Source organism: Ranitomeya imitator, chromosome 4, assembly GCF_032444005.1.
Source record: "Ranitomeya imitator isolate aRanImi1 chromosome 4, aRanImi1.pri, whole genome shotgun sequence".
Classification (NCBI taxonomy): domain Eukaryota; kingdom Metazoa; phylum Chordata; class Amphibia; order Anura; family Dendrobatidae; genus Ranitomeya; species Ranitomeya imitator.
The window spans coordinates 32265184-32291315 of NC_091285.1; the positions used below are offsets into that span (position 1 = coordinate 32265184).

The 26132-nt window shown below is 43.5% G+C and overlaps 1 protein-coding gene across 1 annotated transcript in view; it reads left to right on the plus strand.

Moving 5' to 3' along the window:
• Positions 1 to 400: 400 nt before the first annotated feature.
• The window catches only part of LOC138675362 (matrix metalloproteinase-21-like), a 53524-nt gene continuing 27792 nt past the window's right edge, over positions 401 to 26132 (plus strand). The window contains exon 1 of the mRNA XM_069763491.1: positions 401 to 505. The gene's annotated coding sequence lies outside the window, so the exon portion shown is untranslated. The remainder of the gene's footprint in view (positions 506 to 26132) is intronic.

Genomic DNA, 26132 nt, shown 5'->3' on the forward strand with positions numbered 1-26132 from the left:
AAATATCCTTAAAATAGCTTTTTAAATACAATGAAAAAAAGTGCTTTATATATAAATAAAAATAATATTTCAAATGAGTAATAAAAAAATTACGATAAGTGAATCTAACAAAAAAAGTTTTTTAAATACAATGAAAAAATGTGGCTTGAATAATAATAATATTTCAAATGAGCAATAAAAAATATAATAAGTGAATCTAATGAAAAAAAAGATAAAAATACAACCATTGACCTAATCAAACACCCAGTTTAAGTAAACTGTTCTTGGCTACATTCCCGCATATTACGGCAAGGAAGAAAAAGTAGGTTTGAAAAAACAAAAATAAACCCACATGATTTAAAAATGGCTGAGTGTGGGAGGAGCAGAAGAGACACAGCTGTTGGGAGTTCAAGATTCTTTTATTTTCCAGCACGGTCGTCATTATCGCTACATAGACTACGCGAAGCTTAGCCGTCTCATTGTCTACAAAGCAGAGGAAATAGTATAAACAAGCCACAACGAAAAGGTAATTTATTTCTATAAATCACACATATTACACCAAATCTGCCCCGATCTCTTGGCAACTGACTGTAAAACTTCAGCTAAGAACATTTATAGAAGTCGGTATTTTTCTAAATTTACATTGTGAAATCCATTGTGAAAAATGAAAACTTGAATTTCTCTTAAAATTCATGAACAATATTTGTAAAGACTGTACCGTTCTGTAGAACTGAATACTAGGAGCGGCTGCTAAAAAAAAATATTAAAAAAATTAATTTACAGAATCGTAGCTCTGATCTGATCTACTCATATACATTCAATTTTAATATATTAATTTCTAACCTATTTTTGTCTTTTTTTTATAAATTACTATTGTACTGTTTAACATTATGGGTTGTTTTAGTTTCTGACTTTGAATTATACAGATTGAACATCTTAATTACAAATGTTTTTTTCATAGATTTTAACGACAATGTCTTATTCAATATTTTAGATCCTTTCAATGTGTTTTTTTTTTTGCTTTTACTTCAATTCATTGTTTTTCCAAATTTTCTTATTTCTTTCTAATTTTTTTATTGGTTTCATTATCATTTTTAATTATTTCTTAGTTGATTATGTGCCTCTATGCTTTCAAAAATTTCATTAAAAACTCATGTTTTTTTTTTGTTAAGCTAAATTTATTGTCTGTTCGTGGAACAGATTAAAATGCATTAGGGAAAGAGAAAAAAAATTCAAATCTTTTATGTTAGGTTGTTTACCACCAAGAAAAGAGAAGAAATCTCTGAGTATTTGTATAGATATACAATTGGCTTAATGTTCTTTTTCTACTTTGGAAGATTATAGCTAGGAACTAGAAGGGGTTTGACTACTATGGCTGTCCCCATTCTTCAAGATCCCAGACCCCGATCTATATAATGTTTTTAGATCAGGGCATACCTTTAAGTGGAAGATCGTGGAACATAGTTATCATTCAAGAAACGTAACCACTGTCATAGGCTATAAACATCACAAAGACATTTCACAGTCAGACTGAGATGTCTTAGAGTTTAGCTGAAGTTTTATTCCAGAAGAGAGACATTCTGGGAGATAATAGAGACTCTAAAGAATCTAGAGATTCTAAAATTTTCAGGATACCAGGATATTTCCATAAAGGGACATTTGCCCAAAGTATACAACACAATTTGAGACATACAAGGAAACATCCATGAATTTTAGTGGCCTGCACCAACCACTGAAAGAGTAGTGATGAGCGAATATGCTCAGATAATGTGTTCTTCGAGCATGCTCGAGTGCTCACCGAGTGACTTCGGTGTGTTCGAATACTATGTTCGAGTCCCCACGGTTGCATGTCTCGCAGCTGTTCGGCCTAACAAACAGGCAACTTCTGCATGTGTTGCGGCTGTCGAACAGCCGTGGGGACTCAAACATATTTTTCGAGCCTTGGTGAGCACCCGAGCATGGTGAAATAACTCCTTATCCAAGAACGTCCACTCATCACTAATAAAAAGTAATTGTACTTTCAAAAAACTTTTCAAATGTCGTAGTGAACTTTTGAATGATGAGATTCTGGGTGCTGAGGCCAACACCAATCTCTAAAAACAAAGATGCAGAAGCTCACCTTAACTGAAGGTGAACTAAGAAGAAAATCCATGAGTTTATCTCCAGCTAACCCTATACAACCAGCGGAGGAATTGTGCCTCTTTATGTTCAGCATTTTGGTAAGGTATCATCACCAAGACCCCCAATGGTCATACCTTCTGACATATAGTTAGGACATGTCAAAACTTTTTGAAAGTACAGTTACTCTTTTAAGTTACCCAGTACTTTTGGCAATGCAAGAATACTACAAGGGTTGGAAATGATCGGCATACCTCCATAGGAACACGTACTCTTTGTAGCTACTCTCTACGAGGGTTATTGACAAGAGTTGCTGCAAATCGGTTCATAGGAGCCGGTCCATTGATCTTGTCAATAATTTGTGGTCATTGTACGGCAGCCCTGAGAATTGTTTTCAACCAGACGGCATCCATGGCTCACCTTTTTGGTGCCATGCCATCACACATCAACCCAGGCAGGCTGATCAAAAGAAGAGCCATGGATACCGTTAGGTAGAAGCCGCTTCTCAGAACTCCTGTCCAGCGGCCACAGATTACTGACCTGGGTCTTGTGCATTCATATCAATTGATAAATCTGAAATGGGGATCCCATATGTCAAGCCAGATATCCCTAAAAAGACAATTGAAAATGGGATTTTCCATTACGATAACCCCTTTAAATGATGTTCAATTTTTGCATTACATCAACTGAAGCGGTAGGAGATAGTGGCACCCTAGCAGTTTTTGGTCGGCTCACAAGGTATCATTCGATGCATGCCTATAGAGATAAATGCTAAGAGGCACAGTATTTGGCATTTGTATTTGCTGAGCAGGTAGAAGTGAATCCGACCTTCAGTCTGAAAGTCAGAGGCAGGAAAATAGTTGAGAACTTGTCTACCTCAGCTGTTTAATGATAGACTTCAGTTGGCCATCAACCAGATCTTGGAATATACTTATAGGATGTGACAATGGTGTAGAAAGAATTTTCCGTGTCATTACCCTCAGTAAATACCATACAGGGATATTCCCATTTAAGTATTTAGCATAGAATACAATTTTCTAATACATTTTACTTATCAATATCCCATGGTGTTTGTTTCCATTTCAATAAGAGCCTTCATATTTTACTAAACATCTGCCCTGGTTATGTGATTAACACACAACTTAATTGGTCATTTCAAGACTCCACTCTGACACTATACCAGCCCTACGTCAGTGTGACCATCACTTGACCAGGACAGATCTATAGCTAGGCTTGATTGTAATTATGCCTTTACTGATGCCTTCTTATGTGGCCTTTGTTAACCTTGGTACTCTTATAGTTACACGCAGGGGCGTACTGTATATACTATTTGGGCAACCTGTGCAACCACACAAGGGTCCAAGAGGTAAGGAGGCCCACGTCGAGCTTCAAAGCTGGTGGAATTTTTAATTCTGTTGAATTATTGGAAAAAGGGCCCATATACTGTTCCTGCACAAGGGCCATCTTCTGTATGTATCCACGAGTGGCTAGACCCCATATACTGGAGTGTTGCCCAAGGGAATTTTTACTGCCCCGATTTAGCTGCAGCTCGGAATGCCACAGTGGTAGTGGGAATCTTTTGTCATGGAATGAATGGATCAGATAAGGCGCACCCCTTGCAAAAAAAAAATACAAAAGTGTAGCAAACGATCAAATCCTCTGCCAAGCCTTCTGTGTGGTTGTGCCAAGGACATGTTTGCCAACTCTGCTAGACTCCCAAAAGACTTGGCAATTATCCCAGGTGCAAAAGAAGTTTCACAGAGAACAGTTCTTTTTAAAGGTTTTCTTATAAAGTGGAAGATACTTTGCATTCAGATGGAGTCCAGCAGCACAAAACATATTCAGGAGTTATAAAGTAGGATTTGTGGAAGGAGCCTGACCCGGTTGCTCAGTAGTCAGCAATGTTGCTCTGCAGCACTGGGGTCCCGGGTTCAAATCCCACCAAGGACAACATCTGCAAGGAATATGTTCTTCCCTTGGGTTTCCTCCAGGTTCTCGGGTTTTCTCCCACACTCCAAAGACACACTGATAGGGAATTTAGATTGCAAACCTCAAAGGGGACAGCGATGATAATGCGTGTAAAGCACTGCTGAATATGATAGCGCTATAGATAATAACATTAATTAAAAAAAGGGCTCTACTTATGCAAAGAAGTCACAATTTATACATGTCCTTTAGGACCCTCTGACCTATATGTACAACCCTGATCTCTTCATTTCCTTCTAGCTTACTAGTTCATTGGCGTAGCATATGTAACATGGCGTTGGGCGATAGCCGTGGGTGAGGTACTCGTCTTCCACACCCTGGCATACTACAAGAAAAAGGAGGTCTTAGCTGGGTGTGTGGACTTTATCTGTGGTGCGTTAACTTTGGCTGACCAGGACCAGATGTTGAGTTCAATGAGGGAGACCACCACTCAAAAATAAAGTTTTTTATAAAAAAAAACAACTTATGAGGAAGTACGTATAGTAGATAGCGAGTGCAAAACTTTGTGGACAATTCTGTTAGAATATATGACATCTTCATACCCATTCCGTCCCTTCCTGAGCTCAGGGACTTTCCTAGTCCTCAGCAACAGCAACACTAACCGGTAAACAAGAGTCCTAGTTCTCAACCCACGATTCCGCATAATTTTCCCCTTAGAGGAGCTACTTTTGCCACTATGGCCTTTACTTAGCTTCCTTGCTTGCCGACGCTTTGTAACTGCCACACAGGGCACTGTCTCTTCGTCCCGCTATCCTTCTCAGCACTGCTCCATCACTTGACTGTCAGATAACTCTACTCGGGTTCACGCTATCCATTGTCTCGGTGTCCACTCACGTTGGGGACACTCAATTCATGCATCTCTGCTGACTAATCAGACCAGAGGCCTGACCTCATTGCATTCTGATCACTAAATGTTGCCATTTAAATGCCCCTGTGAATCTCTAACAGCAACATTTAAATGTACTGGCTCCCAATGGCCTCCGTGATGCGACTGTGGGAAACCGATGGTTTACTGAAAGCGCCTGAAACTGCCATGTTAGTGTTCCTGTGAAGCTGAGCCACAGGATGGGCTTCATAGGTGAATTATTGAAAATTTTTATTCATTGCATAGTGGAATGTGTTCAGGACGATAAAACATAATTATCAATGTAAATCAAAATTAATATCCCATGGAGGTCATGGAATGATACTCAAAATCAAAGTGGAAAATCAAATTACAGGCTGATCCAACTTCAGTGGAAATGCCTCATGACAAGGAAAAGATGCTCAGTATTGTGTGTGGCCTCCACGTGCCTGTATGACCTCCCTACTGTACAATACCTGGGCATGCTCCTGATGAGGCGGCAGATGGTCTCCTGAGGGATCTTCTCCCAGACCTGGACTAAAGCATCTGCCAACTCCTGGACAGTCTGTGGTCCAACGTGACGTTGGTGGATGGAGCGAGACATGATGTCCCAGATGTGCTCAATCGGATTCAGGTCTGGGGAACGGGAGGGCCTGTCCATAGCTTCAATGCCTTCATCTTGCAGGAACTGCTGACATACTCCAGCCACATGATATCTGGCATTGTCCTGCATTAGGAGGAACCCTGGGCCAACCGCATCAGCATGTGGTCTCACAAGGGGGCTGAGGATCTCATCTCGGTACCTAATGGCAGTCAGGCTACCTCTGGTGAGCACATGGAGGGCTGTGCGGCCCTCCAAAGAAATGCCACCATTGCTGACCCACTGCCAAACCGGTCATGCTGAAGGATGTTGCAGGCAGCAGATTGTTGTCCACGGCGTCTCCAGACTCTGTCACGTCTGTCACATGTGCTCAGTGTGAACCTGCTGTCATCTCTGAAGAGCACAGGGCGCCAGTGGCAAATTTGCCAATCCTGGTGTTCTGTGGTAAATGCCAAGCATCCTGCACGGTGTTGATAATTCAAAATCTAATATGATTTAAACCGGAAACCAAACACAGAAAGGATAAAAATCGAAAGGCCAGAATTGCCTTTTTTGCTGAGACAATAAAAAGCATTCAAAATGTCATATGTGCCCCAAAATGGTGTAAAAAAATGTCAGCTCTACACACAAAAAACAAGCCCTCATACAGGTCGATGGATGGAAAAATTTTACAAATCTCAGAAAATGGCAAAACAAATTTTTTTCTTTCCACAAATTTAAAATAATACAAAATTATATTACCATGTTGACTTTGCAGAGGAAGTGAACTTGCTCTGCTCAGAATCCAATTCTAATGCCCCCATACACTTTAGATAGCTGACATCCGAGCTATTATTTAACTGATCATTTGAGCAACAGGTATTAATCCTGACTCCTCCGTAAACAGGAGCGCTGCTTTGTTCTCTATGAGAGAGCCACTGCCAGACTTCTCTAGCAATGGCTAATCCCAGCAAGTAAAAACCAATGACAAATATTTGCTCAGTACTAGTGTATCCTATGTAATTCAGCTATAGCCTGATCTTTCTGCCTCCTGCTTGTGATAGGTTTCTTCTTGTTACAGGGAAACAGTCAAAGGAGACAGGATGAAACTGCATCTCATAGGATAAACTGGAGATTCTGGATTCAGCACTCACTCACAGGATAGGGTAGACAGTCAGTCTAAGTTAGGGGAGTTTTAAAACGCTGGAGGCAATCATTTAATCGCTACTATACTTCTGCACTTTTGTACAAAGCAGAAGTGATATCTTCAGGAGCTTGTATTACACTGGTTGTCTGACTGTGATCACATGACACTGTTGCCCATAATGAAGGAGGGAAGTGTGTGGATGCTACTGAGCTGAAATAAAACACATCAGATACATAAGTGAGCATTGCAAGAGCAAAAAACAAGGCTGGAGTGCTAATTAAGCTCACCAGTTCTTTGATCAGTGGCTCACTTATTTCTGCTACATTTCTTAAAGAAGTTTGCAGATTAAAGTAAACAAGTCTTTACAATTCTAGCAGCCTGCACTTTGGCAAAAGACAGAAGCTCATGTGATTACTGATCTTGGCAGATAAACCTGCATCTAGAATGATTTACAGGTTTGAGGAATGCTGGACTGTTCCAGGAGAGAAGTTTGGGGCAGGCTGGCACTTCCCTAGAACACGGTGCAGCAGATCTCATGGAAGCTTACCTGCTTACCTTATAAATCAATAGATGATCAAGAGAAGGTACCACACATGGAGACCACGAGCCAGAAAATAGAAAACAGGTCAGGAACATAAAATAGGACATTTAAAAAAAGTCTTATAATTTACTTTAATTCCAAAATTTGGTTTATTCTACTCAAATTTGCAGGGTTTTCTTACCCTGTGCTCCTTATTGCTGCATACTGCACTTTGTAGAGACAGGGAAGAAGAGTGGAGAAAGTGACAACTGATTTCACCACATTTCTAATTTTCACTTTTCAAGTCTTATTGGACAAGCAAATGAAAGCTGGCAATATACATTAGGAAAATGGCTACAGTACCCGTCCAGTATAGCCATGACTTGCCAACTATTGAGACGCAACCCTCAATAGTAAATGTTGAGGGAAAGGCTGTGCTTAAGTTCAACATCATATATTTTTTTGTTTTCAGGATACAATAGCTCCATTTTCCAGCTCTGTTTGACCAAACTGAGTGTACATGTGTACAGGGGAGCGAGAAGAGATAGCTGTTGGCCAAACTGAACGTATATGTGTACAGGGGAGCGAGAAGAGATAGCTGTTGGCCAAACTGAGCGTATATGTATACAGGGGAGCGAGAAGAGATAGCTGTTGGCCAAACTGAACGTATATGTGTACAGGGGAGCGAGAAGAGATAGCTGTTGGCCAAACCGAGCGTATATGTATACAGGGGAGCGAAGATAAATAGCTGTTGGCCAAACTAAGCATATACGTGTACAGGGGAGTGAGAAGAGATAGCTGTTGGCCAAACCGAGCGTACATGTGTACAGGGGAGCGAGTTTAGATAGTTGTTGGCCAAACTGAGCGTACATGTGTACAGGGGAGCGAGTTTAGATAGTTGTTGGCCAAACTGAGCGTATATGTGTACAGGGGAGTGAGAAGAGATAGCTGTTGGCCAAACCGAGCGTACATGTGTACAGGGGAGCGAGTTTAGATAGTTGTTGGCCAAACTGAGCGTACATGTGTACAGGGGAGCGAGTTTAGATAGTTGTTGGCCAAACTGAGCGTATATGTGTACAGGGGAGCGAGAAGAAATAGCGGTTGGCCAAAGTGAGAGTACATGTGTACAGGGCAGCAAGGATAGATAGCTGCTGGACAAACTGAGCGTACATGTGTACAGGGGAGCAAAGATAGATAGCTGTTGGCCAAACTAAGCATATATGTGTACAGGGGAGCGAGGATAGATAGCTGTTGGCCAAATTGAGCGTACATGTGTACAGGGGAGCGAGTTTAGATAGTTGTTGGCCAAACTGAGCGTATATGTGTAGAGGGGAGTGAGAAGAAATAGCTGTTGGCCCAAGTGAGAGTACATGTGTACAGGGCACAGGGCAGCAAGGATAGATAGCTGCTGGACAAACTGAGCGTACATGTGTAGAGGGGAGCGAGAAGAGATAGCTGTTAGCCAAACTGAGCGTATATGTGTACAGGGGAGCGAGAAGAGATAGCTGTTGGCCAAACTGAGCGTATATGTGTACAGGGGAGCGAGGATAGAGAGCTGTTGGCCAAACTGAGCGTACATGTGTACAGGGGAGCGAGAAGAGATAGCTGTTGGCCAAACTGAGCGTACATGTGTACAGGGGAGCGAGGATAGAGAGCTGTTGGCCAAACTGAGCGTACATGTGTACAGGGGAGCGAGAAGAGATAGCTGTTGGCCAAACTGAGCGGATATATGTGTACAGGGGAGCGAGAAGAGATAGCTGTTGGCCAAACTGAACGTATATGTGTACAGGGGAGCGAGAAGAGATAGCTGTTGGCCAAACTGAGCGTACATGTGTACAGGGGAGCGAGAAGAGATAGCTGTTGGCTAAACTGAGCGTACATGTGTACAGGGGAGCGAGAAGAGATAGCTGTTGGCCAAACTGAGCGTATATGTGTACAGGGGAGCGAGAAGAGATAGCTGTTGGCCAAAGTGAGCGAACATGTGTACAGGGGAGCGAGGTTAGATAGTTGTTGGCCAAACTGAGCATATATGTGTACAGGGGAGCGAGGATAGAGAGCTGTTGGACTAGCAGAGCGTAAATGTGTACATGGGAGCGAGGATAGATAGCTGTTGGACAAGCAGAGCTACATGTGTACAGGGGAACGAGAAGAGATAACTGTTGGACAAACTGAGCGTAAATGTGTACAGGGGAGCGAGGATAGAGAGCTGTTGGCCAAACTGAGCATATATGTGTACAGGGGAGCGAGAGGAGATAGCTGTTGGCTAAAGTGAGCGTACATGTGTACAGGGGAGCGAGGATAGATAGCTGTTGGCCAAACTGAACGTCACTGTGTACAGGGGAGTAAGGCGAGAGAATTATTGGCCAAAATGAAGGTACATGGGTACAGGGGAGCAATGAGAGACTACTGTTGGCCAAACTAAGCGTAAGGCTGGAGTCACACTAGCATATTGCATCCGATGCAAGAGCATTGGATGCGATATGCTAATGACCCTTGGCTCCTGCTCTTCTGAGAGCAGGAGCCGAGTGTCATGCTACTGTGCTCCGAGCCTCTCACACAGAGCAGATCGGAGCACAGCTGCGGAGGAGGTGGAAAAATTAATTTCTCCATCTACGCCATTGCCGGGGTCAGTATATAATGCACATCACTCGGATGATATCCGAGTGATGTGCGTTGTCTCACTCGCACCCATAGTCTTATATGGGTGCGAGTGAGCCGAGACTTAGCCGAGTGTCGGTGACAATCACTCGCACGTACTATACTATATACTATACTATACTATAATCATTTCACTTGTACGTACTATACGGCCGAGGAAAAAAACGGTGATGAGAGCTGCCCCATAGAGGAATACTGGTCCAAGTGCTATGTGATGTTTTATCGCATAGCACTCGTCCATATTCCTCTCTAGTGTGACTCTGACCTAATTGTGTACAGGGGATTGAGAAGAGAAAGCTGTTGACCAAACTGAAGGTGCATGTGGAGCACCTGCCAGAGCCATAGGGTACTCGGAACCGGGACAGTTCTTAAAGGGATGTGTCACGGTGGCAGTGACTCGGTCTGTGGCTCTGGGCGTCCAATACAAGGCGGAATAAAGTTTATGAAAGTGTTCGTGACGCCTCCTGTGGTATTCTGTCAGTCATGACCGACGCTGCATAAAGGGGTCCACTGGGGTGATGTTATGGCAGCAGTGATTGTATAGCTTCCCACAGGTGAAGCTGGGTTCCCAGGGCTCCCAGTGTATAAATAAAGATGGTAGATGGTGTAGCAAGAAACGGAGGACACAGGGTTGGAATCTCTTTACCCTTTTACTGTAGAATTCAGGCAGCCACAGTCCAGGGTACCGGATCACGGGTGCTGGTGTGGTCCAGCCGGCTTGGAAGCGATTCAGGAATCCCCCTAACCAGCTGGGGTTGGAAGCCTTCCTCTATGCGCTGTGTTGTAGTCCCTTGCTGATTTAGGCCTCTCACAAGGTCCTCGCGTGCTCTCTGTCCCCCTTTAGGTAGGATACTAACCCGCATGACAGGTAACTCGAGCCTTTTTACAAGATCTCTATCACCACCTGGGCTCTATGAGTTACTGTGTCTTCAGGTGTTTATGGTGGACAGAGGACTTGAAATCCAGCTGTCCGCCAGTTTCTGCCGTGGGGCATGAAGCTACCCCCACAACCTCGGTCTTCTGGCTGCTAGTATCTGCGCTTCAGCTTGGAGGGAGCCCAATCGCAGCTCTCCTCTAGCTCCTCATTCTCCTTTGCTTCTTTTCCTCCATCATGCTCTCTACAACTTATTCTGCTTCCCTTTCTTTCTTTCTTTCTTTCTTTCTTTCTTTCTTTCTTTCTTTCTTTCTTTCTTTCTTTCTTTCTTTCTTTCTTTCTTTCTTTCTTTCTTTCCAGGAGCTGCAGCACCTCACGTGGCTGCACGGCCCCTCTCTTCCTCTCTCAGACTGCCTGCCTCAGACTGCTGTCTGGCACCAACTAACTACTTTCCCTCCAGCCAGGATATATATATAGGGGAGCCACCCACAAACTTGATCAGAGCTTCTACTTCTGGCCTGGAGTAAGAACATATTGCATGTTTGTGATTACCTGCTAAAAGTGATCCTTCCCTGCTTCCAAGCATGACATCACTCTCCCCATGAGAAAAGCAGTGCCACTGTAACAACCAGGAACCTGGGGTGTTACACATGTGTACAGGGGTTCGAGGAAACAGAGCTGTTGGACAAGCTGTACGTACATGTGTACAGGAGAGTAAGGCAAGAGAATTATTAGCCAAACTGAGCATATATGTTGTGAAGGATGACACTAGAGAAATCATGAAAAATCCAACCGCTGCAACCACATGTGATGAACCCACACCTCCCCACCCCACCTGACGTCACTGTTATGTCAGACGGATCATGTAATGCGGTCTCTCCACTTTCACCAACGTGACGTTCTTCACCCCATGGGGACACAAAAGATCAGCTTGGTACAATTTTACATAGATGTCTCCTGTCCACACCAGCCCAAGGAAGCACAGGAAGTGAGAGGATGTGGCCCACGCATTCACTGATATGGCCCACACTCGCTCAGAAGCCTAAGATTCTGAGAGGCCCGTTTCACTAGCACCAGTGAAACGGAACGCTGACAGCCCGGTAGGACTACCATCAGTTCCTCATTAGATATAAGCCAGGTCTGTTAACGGGATTATATCAGGCCAGAAACCAGCACCGGTGGCATGGAAAGTTAAACCATGAAATGGATGCATGGACTCGGGGATCGAGATAAAAAAGTATCCCAAGGTTAAATTATATGTTCAATCGCCTTAAGGGCACACTAGACAATACACTATATTCACAATGGTTGTACCTATGCAATGGTTTGTATGCAAATACAGATATTGGTAGGGCAAAAGATATAAGCAGAATATTTGGGTCATTACCAGTAGATGAAAGGCCTGGCTTTCAGGGGAGAGGCTCCTACATGGGAGGCTTGTGGTCATCTCTGTTCCTTAACTTTTCCCCACACAATATGTCATCACAACCTCCCCAGAGAAAAAGCAATAGGCCATGCTTTATATTGGCATTTAACCCATTTGGGTCACTCCCCTCCTGCCCTATGGACTGAACCTAAATTCCCTCCCCTTGCCTCTAGCAGCTAAAAACTCCAAAACTTAACATGTGTCATAAAGCCTTAATGCACAGTCCTAGGGGGGCAGTTTTTTGCTCCATTGGATCCAGCTGGGCCCTGCTATGCATTAAGACCAAACACAGGTTTGCTATCTGGTTTCTACTTGCTGTTCTATGCATCTCCATACCACTGGGTGTTAGAATGGGTCTAAACCCATGCGGGTGTTTACCTTGTTCTGGGGATCTCCTAAACATACATGATATACGGCTAAGACATATAGTATCCCCATAATTCCTTATGGAATTATGTTTCTGGAATGTTCTAGAAGGTGTACGCAGCTTCAGCAGGACTCTATATTGCAAGCAATCCTTTGTCCTGCTCTGAGCTGGTCAAGGTGTGAGATCTGTTACTCACAGCCTTTGAGGCTTGGCTCCCCTGCTGATCTAGGGGGCTTTGAGAATGTGGGCTTCCTGCTGAGCCCGGTTTCCTGTCAGTGATGGACAGTAGGGGTTTTTATAACCGCATGCCAAAAAATATACAAATGATTGCCTTGAAATTAAATCTATAATATTCTTCACACATGTGTACAGGAGAGCAATGAGAGACAACTGTTGGCCAAACTGAGTGAACATGTGTACAGAGGAGGGAGGCAAGATAAGTTGGCCAAACTGAGCATACATGTGTTCAGGAGGGCAAGAGGAGATAGCCGTTGACGGAAATGAACACAGTGCTGGGGATTCTAGCAGAGGAGCACATTGCAATCAGCCTGTTTTTGGTTACCAAGAGTCATGCTTTTTCTGGATCAATTCAGAAAACGGAACCTACGTTGGGGGAAACCCACGGAACCTACGTTCTGTGTAATATTCCGTGTCTTTGTTCCCCATTCCGTGTAACATGGGTGGTTTTCTGGGCTTAAAATAGATATATCGTATCAACAAAGACGATTCTTTAATTTTTATTAGAAGACATTCCACTTCTCGCAGTGCCAGCTCAGATTATTTCCTGCTAAAAATTCTCTAGTTTGTAAACAGATACGGGCATGGTGCTTCTGGTATCAAAGACACCGATAAATGTAACTCATCTGCTTCCAATTCACAAATACCAGGGGTTATTACTGTATGTGCTTTGTTAAATAGAAATACAGGTACAGTGGCTGAATTAATACATACAGTGCCTTGGAAAAGTATTCATACTCTATATCACTGCAGACTTTCACACAGTACTTTATTATACCCTGGGGCCTGGTGAGCAGAAGCACAAGAGGGAGGCTCAGACTGGGTCTGGGCCCTCCCTCTTTGCTTCTTCTCATCAGGCACTATACAACAATAAGGGCAGTAATGCCCTGATGGCGGCCATGAGACACAGTATGATGCCCCTACACCTCCCTATATATGGCATGATGGTTCAACAGCTCCCCTATACACAGTATGATTGGCCCACAAGTCCTCTATGCACAGTATAATGGTCCCACAGTTCCATATACCCAGTGTAATTTCCCCACAGCTTCCCAATTTACAGTATGATGAGCTCACAGCTCCTCTATACACGGTATAGTGGGCCAACAGCTTCCCTATTTACAGTATTATGGTCCCACAGCTCCACCGTACACAGTATAATGCCCTCCACAGCTCCCCTATTTACAGTATGGTGGGCCCACAGCTCCCCTATAAACAGTACGTTGTCAGAACAGTTTCCCCAAAAGACAGCATAATGGTCCACACACTGTTTAATGGTCCTCACAGCAGCCCACAAACTGTATAATCTTCCTCACATTAACTCCCATAATGTATAATGGCCCATAAAGTAGTACCTACAGTTTATTACTGTCCCCCACAGTAGCTTCCACAATAGGCCCCCAACAGTTTGACAGCACCACACAGTACCTCCCACACTGTATAAAGGTCCTCATAGTGTATGATGGCCCTCAAAATAGTTGCCACCCTATATAATGGCCCCAACAGTACCTTCCACACTGTATAAAGGCCCCCACACTGTATAATGGCCCCACAGTAACCCTCAAACTGTCTATTGGCCTCTGAATTAGCTACCACAATGTATAATGGCCCATGCATTAGCTTCCACGCTGTAAAAGGGCTCTGGCATTAGGTCCCATGCTACCATTAATGTCAATATTTTGTGTGCCTCCTAAAATTTTCAAGCACTGTCTTAACTTTCTTTGGCATGGAGTTCACTAGAGCTTCACAGGTGGCCACTGGAATCGGAGCTGGTGGATGTTAGAGACTTTGTGCTCCTCCACCTTCCATTTGAAGATGCCCCACAAATGCTCAACAGGATTTAGATCTTCAGACATGCTTGGCCGGTCCAGCACCTAAACTCTCAGTTTCTTTACCAAGGCAGTGGTTACTTGTAGATATGCTTGGGGTCGTTATCATGTTGGAATACTGCCCTGTGGGCTGCGGCCCAGTTTCAGAAGGGAGGGGATCATGCTCTGCTTCAGTATGTCACAGTACATGTTGGCATTCATGGTTCCCTCAATAAATTATATCTCCCCACAGTTGGCAGCACTCATGCAGCCCCAAACCATCACACTCCCACCACCATGCTTGACTGTAGGCAAGACACACTTGTCTTTGTACTCTTCACCTGGTTGCCACCACACATGATTTACATCATCTAAACTAAATAAGTTTATCTTGGTCTCATCAGACCACAGTACTTGGTTCCAGTAATTCATGTCCGTAGTCTACTTGTCTTCAGCAAACTGTTTGAGGGCATTCTTGTGCATCATCTTTAGATCTGGGATGACAGCCATGTAGACGAATGTGATGCAGTGTGCCGTGTAAAGTCTGAGCACTGACAGGCCGAACCACCAACCCTGTAAACTCTGCAGCAATGCTAGCAGCACTCACATGTCTATTTTGAAAAGAAAACCTCTGGGTATGACGCTGAGCACGTTCACTCAACCTCTTTGGTCGACCATGGTGAGGCCTGTTCTGAGTGGAACCTGTCTTGTTAAACCGCTGTATGGTCTTGGCCACCATGCTGCAGCTCAGTTTCGGGGTGTTGGCGATCTTCTTATAGCCTGGGCCATCTTTATGTAGCAACAATTCTTTTTTTTCAGATCCTCAGATAGTTATTTGCCACAAAGAGCCATGTTGAACTTTCAGTGACCAGTATGAGAGAGTGTGACAGCCATAACATAAAATGTTACACACCGGCTCTCCATCCATACCTGAGACCTTGTAACACTAATGAGTCGTAAGACACCGGTGAGGGAAAATGGCTAATTGGGCACAATTTGGCCATTTTGACTTAGGGGTGTACTCACTTTTGTTGCCAGTGGTTTAGAAATTAATGGCTGTTTGTGTTATTTAGAGGGCACATCAACTTTACACTGTTATACAAGCTGTGCACTGACTACTGTACATTATATCAAAGTGACATATTTTCAGTGTTGTCCCATGAAAAGATATAATAAAATATTTACAATAATGTGAGGGATGTACTCACTTTTATGAAATACTGTAGTTGTAATCAAATGACTGACTGCTACCAGCATGGAAGAATCCTGACAGCTCTCTCACTGTGCATGATGTGAGAATTCACAAGTCTGCTGCAGTCATTAAGAGTGATTGCAGAGTTGAGTTCCAAGCCTGGACATACTTTGCAGTCCGCTCACCATCCTGGTAGCTTTTCTCTGAACTTGCTCCAGTTTGTTCACGTCTTTTTTAAAATGTGGTGCCCAGAACTGGACACTGTATTCCAGATGAGGCCTGACCAAGGAGGAGTAGAGGGGATTAATTACTTCAGCTGATCTAGTCTCTATGCTTCTCTGAATACATTCTAGAAGTGTGTTTGCCTTTTTTGCTGCTGCATCACACGGTTGACTTATGTGCAGTCTGTGATCTATTAGTATGCCCAAGCCCTTTTCACGCGTGCTGTTGCTTAGTTCTATTCCTCCCATTCCTTAGCTGTAATTTTTGTTTTTCTTTCCCAGACATAGAATCTTGCATTTCTCCCTGTTAAATATCTTTGTATTAGTCGCTACCCATTGTTCAAGCTTATCTAGAACTATATACACAAAACGTTACAATATTCTTTTTAATTAAATCTATATACACAAAATGCACATGACTTGAATTATCATGATACACAAGAAATGCAGTTACAAAGAGTTCAATGACCAATGAAGTCCTGCTTTATCTGTCATTGTTAGTCCTGTGCACTATTGCTTTCAGCAGGCAGTGAGTATATATATATAAATCACCAGTAATTAAAGTAGGTGGCACACTGTTTATATAAACCTGTGAGTAAAAACAACATAGAAAGGTAAAATCACTCAACTGATAGTAACCTGGTCATATGCCCATAATAAATCACTATAAGTAATTGGCTGTTCTGGAACGAGGCAAACTCCATGTTCTCTGCCACTGACATCAGTCATCTCTGTTTTCATGAGTAGTAAATTAATAGACATAATTTATCAAGCCTTCGTGCAATATATTCTCCAGGCAGTACGAGGAAAAGAGCGCTCGGGTGTGGAGCCGCACGGGATAACCTTGTTTATTTCAGCAGCACTTTCTTGGTTTTCATCATTTATTTTAAGTTGCTTATACATCGTCAACATATTCCACAGCAGTGTACAGAGACTGGGGGAAATTTACCTTGTGACTTACAAAATTGCAAATTTGCCGTATGTTTATTTTGGCCCCAAATCCCCCCAAAAATGTTTCCGTTTTCCTGCCCTTAATGACATCACTCCCCATTTTTTCTAAGTGGAAATTTATACAAATTATAGAAAACAATTTTATCCAACCTTGGATGGCCGAGATTTGAATTTCTGGCTCACAGACAGACAAAAGCGTTTTTAGGCTCCCCGAAGACTTTTTGGGTTTTCCTTCAACTTCTTTATGTAGATTGTGGAATCTTCTAAGACACCAGAAAAAAATTCAGGTCACTTCTTTTTGTCTTTTGAAGCCGTAAGTGGTCAAACGATGATCAACAGACTGGACATATGAACAGCAAATCGTGTTGACATAGAAATATACGTGTTCAATCTTTGGAGCATTTTTAGGGCGTTTTATCATCCCGGAATTTGCCTGAACAAGATGTGTGCATATAACCTTAGGATTCTAATCTCTTGGCCAGAGAAGTGAGGAGCAGTTACAATGAGCGTCTCTCTTTCTGGAGGACCTGCCCTGTCCTGTATTATATAGACAACTTTGATTTAAAAAAAAAAAAAAATTGAGTTAAATACTTTGTAAAAAAAAATCCCTGAGATCGCCTGATTCTGATGCCTTTTTTTTGTTTTGCGTTGAGTCGCTCCATTGCAGAGATATTCACATTTATTGCTTTAGGAGCACAGTATGTGAAATCTCTGCAGACCAACTGGGCGTTTCTTCACTGGGCACGAGCACTTTCACCACTCCCTCCCAGATACTGCCAATCACAGCTCGGCAGCTGATCTAACAGTCTAGCAGTCCATAATGCTGCCGAGCTGTGATTGGCAGCTCTGGGAACAGGTGAAAAACTCAGAGAAGACTGTGAAACAATGAACAGGTGGCCTGCAAAACAGAGATTTCACATACTGTACTTCTGAAGAAACAAATGGAAGTATCTCTGCAATGGAGTGATGCAGTGCAAGACTTATTGTCATGCTTACCTACAGATCACAGCTAATCGCTGAGTGATCTCGCATGGAAAAACGTTGTGATCAGTTTTTTGTCAACAAGTGAAGAATCTCTTTAACTTGCCAGATATGTATATTTTTGGAGAAGTAGTAAAAATTTCCATTGGTGGCTATTCCCTTATATGTAACTTTGTAAACGTTTTCAAAGAGAATTACTAAAAATATTTGGGAACAATGTGCCGCAGTATACACAATCAATCTGTGGCCTTAGGTTGGAGCAGAATGGTCTATCTGACCTTACTTTTTGTTGTCTTGTTGGTAAACTTGGCTCTAAATCAATGGTGTCATGTTCTCCCACCATTGTTTGTCCTTTCTGGTTTGGACTACTTCTTTTGGTTCTGTCTTGGCAAACTCTCAGGAGACAATGCAAGTTTCAGGCCGTCTTGGAGGTGACCATCCTTGTTAGAACAAAGTGAGGACCAGAAGGTGGTTCTGCTCTCACCTTTTAATCTTTTCTGGTATGCCACCAGAGATTCTTTGCCATTGCCACCACTCTTGGACATTTTGACTCCAGTGATGCACACAAACTACACAATGTAGAAGCCTGCTATTGTCCCCTCTCTAGGGATGTTTTGTTCATTACTCAAACACTTCCCCAAAACACCACCCTATATATAGTAAGTAACCTTCTTCAGTAGTTTACACAATCAAAGACAGTAGGTAGATACTTTTACGGTCACACTTCTTCTCGAATCTACGAAGCCCTGTGCAGCTTCAGCATTTGCACATTGATTTGTCTTCTCTAAGGCTGGCCTAAGTCCACTAGGGCTAGTCACCATAATGGCCCACTGGATCGCCCCCACGTAAGGGCAATGGGGTACTCGGTACCGGGTCCTTCAGTTCCCTCAGCGAGGATGTCACGGTGGCCCGACCCGGACCGTGGCCCTATGAGGGGCGCCCAATAAAAGGCAGAGTTCGTAGATAACGGTAGTGTTCGTGATGCCACTTGTGGTATTCGGTCAGAGAGACCGACGCTGCTCAGGGGTCCGCTGGGGTGATGTTATGGCAGCTAGATGGTATACCTTCCCACAGGTGAAGTGTTTCCCCAGGGCTTCCCAGAAGTGTAGATGGTGATGGTGGATGGTGCAAGGCGCGGTGAATAACGAGGACACAATGGGTGCAGTCTCTTTACCTTTACTGAAGGCTTCAGTATCCACAGTCCAGAGTGCCGGATGACGGGGTAGCAGGGTCCGGCCGGTCTGATGGCAATTCCAGAGTCCCCTTATCCAGGTGGAAATCAGTAGCCTTCCTACTAGCGCTCATGTGTTGTAGTACCCCCATGCTGAGCAAATCAGTAAGGTCCTCACAACTTTTGTGGATGTTATGTCTTTCTCTCTCTGTCCCCCAGATGGATAGAACAAACCCGTATGACGGTGATGGCCTGAGGCTATTTTATAGGGACCCTAGAGACGCCCCTCCTCCACAATTGCCACCGTGTCTGCTTAGGTATTTAGGTCGGACAGCCAACTTGGAATTGACTGCCCTGCCGGTCTCTGAAGTAAAGCGTAGAGTCTATTACTCCCTCGGTGTTCCGGCCACCGGCCCGTGCTCCAGAAGGAGGCAGCCTCTCTTAGGACAGGACTCCTTCTGGTTTTTGTTCTCCTTTTGCTGTGACTTTGTGGCTCACTCTCTACAACACAATTCCCCTCGTGTACTCTCTTAGGATGCTGCCGCATGGGTTGCAAGCGCAGCTCCATGTCTTTCTGTCTTGCTGAGCCTCTGATGTTCTTCCTTTTCCCATTGTCTGCCTGACAGGTATTCCCTGGGCCGAGCCCAGTCTGCGTCTCCCTTCTTACTCCTACTCCTTCCAGTCATCTTTTGCCTTCTCCTAGGTGTTACTTGGGCAAAGCCCAGTCTGCTTCTGTCTAACTTCCTATCCAACCCACCAGTTTTACCCTAATGTGAGGAGTGGCCTAGTAAATAGAACCTTTTGCTCCCCCTGGTGGAATGGAGTGTGAAGTGTGCTGTGTGTTTTGTGATACCTGGCAGCCTGGCAGGGTGAACTCCTTTGGTGCCATCAGACATAACATCACTCCCCCTGGTGGAAGAATGACATTACTGCAATGACCAGGACTCTGGGGCGCTGCACCCACCATATGTTTATACTAACAGAAGCTTTTAACTGCATCCTAAAGTGCAGTATATTATCATTGTGCAGAAAGGTTTGGGAACTACGCTCCAAATTAAGCTATTTTCATGGACTCCAGAGTAGTGTGGGTTGCCAGCACCCGAAGTAAGGCTAGCATTTTTTACGCCCCAACTTGTGAAGCTTTAGAACTCCTTGAGAACCTTCTAAAAGTAATATTGCCCCATTCAAGTATTAATAAGTGTTCCCTTATAATAATAATGACATCATAGTGCCCATTCATGCAATAATGTCGCATGAGTGCCCAGTCAAGTAATAATGCCCCCTTCAAGTAGTAATTCCAAGTGCCACCTTCAAGTAATGTTGCCCGCTTCTAGTATTAATACTCAGTAAGTGTTCACTTAAAGTAATAATGCTCTCAGAGTTCCCCCTTCAAGTAATATTGCCCCAAAGTGCCTGTGGCTTCTTGCTCTACCACAATTTCGATCTCTAATGGTGCCATTTTGATACCGATATTATTCAAATTAGCCAGTAACAAAACTTTCTGCCCCTCGCAATTTTGCTCCGGGGGCAACTGCCCCTGTAGCCCCCTACACTACTTCACTGCTTGTTAGCTATATGTTTTTCCTTACTCCACGCCATGCATTGTTTCTAACAAGTATATGTCAGATTTACATATCACATATCTCTCCTTTCTCAGAGTAAATCAGCCCCGTCTTCTAGCAGTCAGACATTATTTCTCAAAGTAATGACCCCGAACTAATGGCGAGGACTTCGCTAAGGAAGAATGTCATTGCACGGCCGAGCACGCATCTTCTATAAAATGAACCGGTTGCGCACACGTCATGGCACTTGCATTTACACAAGAGTTACACATAAGGATTTGCTTCATTTGTTAGAATGGATTATTTAGCTCAGTTTCGGTTTATCTCACTGACAGACCCATCCTATCCTAACGAGGACCAGTTTCAGTGACTCTTTATATCTAGTAGGACTTGCCTCTCATATATGGTACAAGTCCACGGAAACATTGGTGGCATTTGAAAACCATTTTGAAGAGCCAAGGTATAGGTGAGTTGGCCGGGTTTGTTCAGATACAGTAGTATAGTAGCAGGGTCATAACTGGTACTTGCGGATCTCCACTACAGGTGTCCTAGGTCCTCAACTTGGGTTATATGTACTTGTACCCGATTTTCTCTCCGGTGCCAAGCACAAACTGGTAGTAGACCCAGGACCAAGGTTGGAAGCTGGAGATCTACTGAAAAACCCCATAAGTCTTATCCAACAATGACTTATTGCTTGAATCCTTCTGTCTGTAGGTGGTCTAAAAGGATTCCGGACTCCAGACAAATTATCACTCAGAATAAAAATGTATTGAGTGCCAAGAAAAGTACCGTATATTATCCCGAAAGCTGGTTCCAATAATTTACCTCCCTCAGCACGTCTGAGTTCATCCAGCTTGGCCCCAAAACAATAGTATTAACCTACATTTACCATTTATCCTATAATATACGTCAAGCACACGAAGGGAGTATTGGAATATACGCAGAGGCTTTCCACCCATGTCAAACACACTTTAATAATTCATTTAAAAGAAAAAAAAATCATTCTTCATATAAAAAAATAAACACAACAGAAATTTCTTGGAAAATACAGAATGTGGCTCAAGCGTTTCACTATCAAAGTTTTTGGCATCATTAAATAAATATCTATTCTTTGGTGCCAGGGAGTGTGGATTCCATAGTATAATATAGCGGCTTGAGTTCGACCTTGTGTGGACCCCCAAAGTATTCCAAGATTTAATTTCATTCCAAAATAACCTGCTGGTCCATTTTTCTTAGGGGTTATAAAACAAAGGTATCTGATGGGTCAATTGGAGGACACTTATCGTAATCTTAGGAGTCGGTCACACGTCACCATGGATGGTCCACCATTGGAGACAATTGATTTTCTCTGACTTAAATGCATGTATTGTTGGATAACAATCATTTTTAGAAATTGAGAAAAATGTTGCACCATTTAACTGCTGTAGCCGATGTGTTGCACTGTCTAAATGAAGAGATAATCACCTGCCGGCACTTACCAGTATCCAACGTAGAAGCCACTCCATAGTTTGGGTTTACAGGAAGTCGTCACCGGTCAAAGCGATAGCAGGACAGTTGGGACCTTGATGGGTCGCCGCATCCAAGTAAATTCCACAGCATGTAATCGGTGACTTCATTAATAGCATGGTGTGGAAATCATCAATCACAGGTCCTGGAGGTTCTGCTGCTGCTTTGAAGGTTGACGACTTCCTTCTTGGTAAACGCGAACCACAGGGCAGCCTGCATTGAATCCTGGTAAGTGCCACGAGTTGAGTCTAGCTTCCTTTGTTGTTAGCATACCAAGCCCCAAAAAGCCTTTAAGTGAACAAAAAAAATTGTCCCCATAAGCGGATGACCCCGGTAACGTAACACACATACAGTACATGGTAAAATCTTTGACCTCAGATGGTTAACATCCAAAACATCGACATGTCTCACTTCCCTCTGTTAAATCTTCACCTCAGTCAGCACCTACTGTACTCAGCAGATTATATTTCCTAAATCCCCTGGACCTTAGAAAGTATTTCAAATTCTATAAATCACCTACCCTCATCTCTACTTATTAGAAACCAGGATTGGTAACTACTCTAAATTCCCATAAAAATCTAGCAAAGATCAGGTAGATGAATGTATCACGAAACCTCCAGCACTGGATGATGCATGTTCCATTGGGACCACGTCTTAGACTTAAATATTTCTGTGTCCGTACTCAATTCTCGAATTATTTTCCTGGCCAAGGGTCACAAACTTTCAGACAAAGACATTCTTCAAGCTTGGAGCAGAATCAGGAAATACAAAAATTCACAATTAAAGGGGAACTTTCACTGTATTTTTTAAATTTAATATGCGTACCTTCTCCAGTTGCCGCGTCTTCACTGATTCTGGAACAATTTTTCTTTTTCTTCTGTGTCCCTCTGTTCCAGAGTTATATCCCCCAGAAGTAACCTTCAGTCTGCTGTTGTATGTGAGGATGAGGATGGAGCCGTGACTCCGTGCTCAGCCACAGCTGTTAACAGTATCATTGAACGTCCTGAGGACGCCGATACTGTTAATAGAATTTCAATTGATGTGGCCCACGGCTGGTCCGGCCCATCTAACATTTGCCAGAAATGCCAGATGGCCAATCCGGCCCTGTACTGCTCAAGCCTGAAGAAGGACTGAGTCCTAAACGTTACTACTAATATCTTAAGAAACCTTTATGATATAAATAAAGGTCTACCATTATTCCATATAGTTCTGAAAATTGTTTTCTGATACAAGACTTCCTATGGAGGATTTCTGTGGCCAGAAGGATACCACCGATAATGATATCATCATACAGTAGAACTTAATCGGCACGCATGTGTCACCACCCGCTCAGTGTAGATTCGAAGGACATAACGCTATGCCTCACTTTATCAAGTCTGCATAATAAGAGTATATACCTGACAGATTTGTTGGAATCAATTCCATACATCTGGATGGGGTTATTTTTGCAGGATGCACATGGATTTCTGAATAGGACCATCACAACAATTTTTTAAACTAATCTACAAAATGTGAAAATACCAGTAAAGTGACTGGTAGAGTCTCTTTTGTTGACATGACTTAGACTTTTGGACTTCTGAAGGACAGTCCTTTTGGAGACCTTCAGTCGAAAAATTATTTGACTGAGGCTAGTTTCACATTTGCGTTAAAAAACGCAGTGTTTTTAACGCAAACGCATGTGGTGCAAAAAACGCATGTAAACGCGTGAAAACGCTGCGTTTTTTAGACGCATGCGTTTTTGCATGTGGTAAAAAAAGCAGCGTTTTGACGCGTTTACATGCGTTTTTTTACCGCGTTTGCGTTTTTGAAACACATGATGACAAGTGTGTGACAGATGCCAATCAGTCAAAACCAACTGGAAAACCAACTATAAACAGAAATAGCTAGGGTTAGGGTTAGGATCCCTAGGGTTAGGATCCCTAGTAACCCTAGGGATCCTAACCCTAACCCTAGGGATCCTAACCCTAACCCTAGGGATCCTAACCCTAACCCTAGGTAACCCTAACCCTAGGGATCCTAACCCTAACCCTAGGGATCCTAACCCTAACCCTAGGGATCCTAACCATAACCCTAATCCAAACCCTAACCCTAGGGATCCTAACCCTAACCCTAGGGATCCTAACCCTAAGCCTAACCCTAACTCTAAGGGTTAGGATCCTAACCCTAACCCTATGGGTTATGGTTAGGATTCCTAGGGTTAGGGTTAGGATCCCTAGGGTTAGGGTTGGGAGGTGGCTTATCAGTGTGTATTCTTGTGTTTTTCTTTTGAAACGCATGCGTTTACATAGACAGCAATGTGATTTTTTGCGGCAAAAAAACACATGCTTTTTTTGCGGCAAAAAAACGCCGCTAGAAATTACTACAGGTTGCATTTCCGCAACAAAACGCAAGCATAGAAACGACACATGCGTCGTCAAAACGCGGCAAAACGCATGCAAAAAACACATGCGTTTTTAATGTTAAGTATAGAAAAAAAAACACATGCTTTTTTTGTGCTAAAACGCAGCGGCAAAAAACGCAAATGTGAAACCAGCCTGAGTTAGGGGTTTGTATAAAATAAGGGAAAGTCTTGTTTGTACTCATGTTCATAGGCTGGATCTGGTATTGTAGAGCAGAACTATTACAGGGTTTATCCCACCAACTTTTGTGGCCTCGTTGCAATATCATACATCACCAATGGACAAGATTGGCAACGTCCCCTTTGCCAATATCCGACAATCTCTTTTAGTTATGCTTTTCTTCTCTCCTGTATTTTCCATTGTATCGCTCTGGAATATACACTACATGGATAAAAGTATCGGGACATCCACATATAGAAGATTTTATGACGTCTCATTCAACATCCATAGACATCAATATGGAGTTGGTCCCTTTACATTTACAACAAATTCCACTCCTCTTGGAAGACTTTCTACTAGATTGTGGTGGTGTCTGTGGGAATTTTTGCTCCTTCATCCAGGAGAGGATGAGAGGAGAGATCGGGCTCACAATCTCCGTTCCAGTTCATCCCAAAGGTGTTGGATGGGGTAGAGGTCCGGGCTCTGTGCGGCTGGTCAGGTTCTTCCACCAAATTCCCCCAACTATGGCTTTATGGATTTTGTAGTCTAGGCACGGTCAAGTGGAACAAAAATGGGCCTTCTCAGAACTATTTCCACAAAGTTGGAAGCTACAATTGTCAAAAATGTCTTTTAAGCAGAAGTATGAAACTTTCTCTTAACTGGAACTAAGGGGCTGAGGCCAATCCCTGAGAAACAAGCCCGTAGCATTATCCCTCCCTCATCAAACTGTACAGTGGGCACAATGCAGTCAGGCGGGTAACGTTCTCCTGGCATTTACCAAACCTAGACTCCTCCATCAGACGCCAGAAAGAGAAGTGTGATCCGTCACTGCACAGAACACATTTGCACTTTGGTGGCTGCTTTGCACCACACCTTCTGACACTTGGCATTGTGCTTGGTGACATAAGGCTGCATGCAGCTGCTCGGCAATAACTGACATGGATGGTGCGTCGGTGGCTCCTACAGGGCCTCACTGGTATCAGTGGGCTCTTTACGACTAGCCATTTTATCACATATCAGTAAAGGTAGATGGCATGGCAAGAGGCCTGATGTTATACACCGGGGCAAGAGGACAGATGTTATACACTGAGGGGCAAGTGGGTGGATGTTACACACTGAGGGTCAAGGGGGTGGATATTATGCACTGGGGGGCGAGGGGGTGGCTGTTATACACTGGGGGCAAGGGGACAGATGTTATACACTGTGGGCGAGTGGGTGGATGTTATACACTGGGGCAAGGGGCAGATATTATACACTGGGGGCAAGGGGACAGATGTTATACACTGGGGGCGAGGGGGTGGATGTTATACACTGGGGGGCGAGGGGACAGATGTTATACATCGGGGGGTGAGGGGGTGGATGTTATGCAGTGGGGAGCGAGAGAACAGATGTTTTACACTGGGGGAAGGGGGCGGATGTTATATACCAGGGCGAGGGGACAGATGT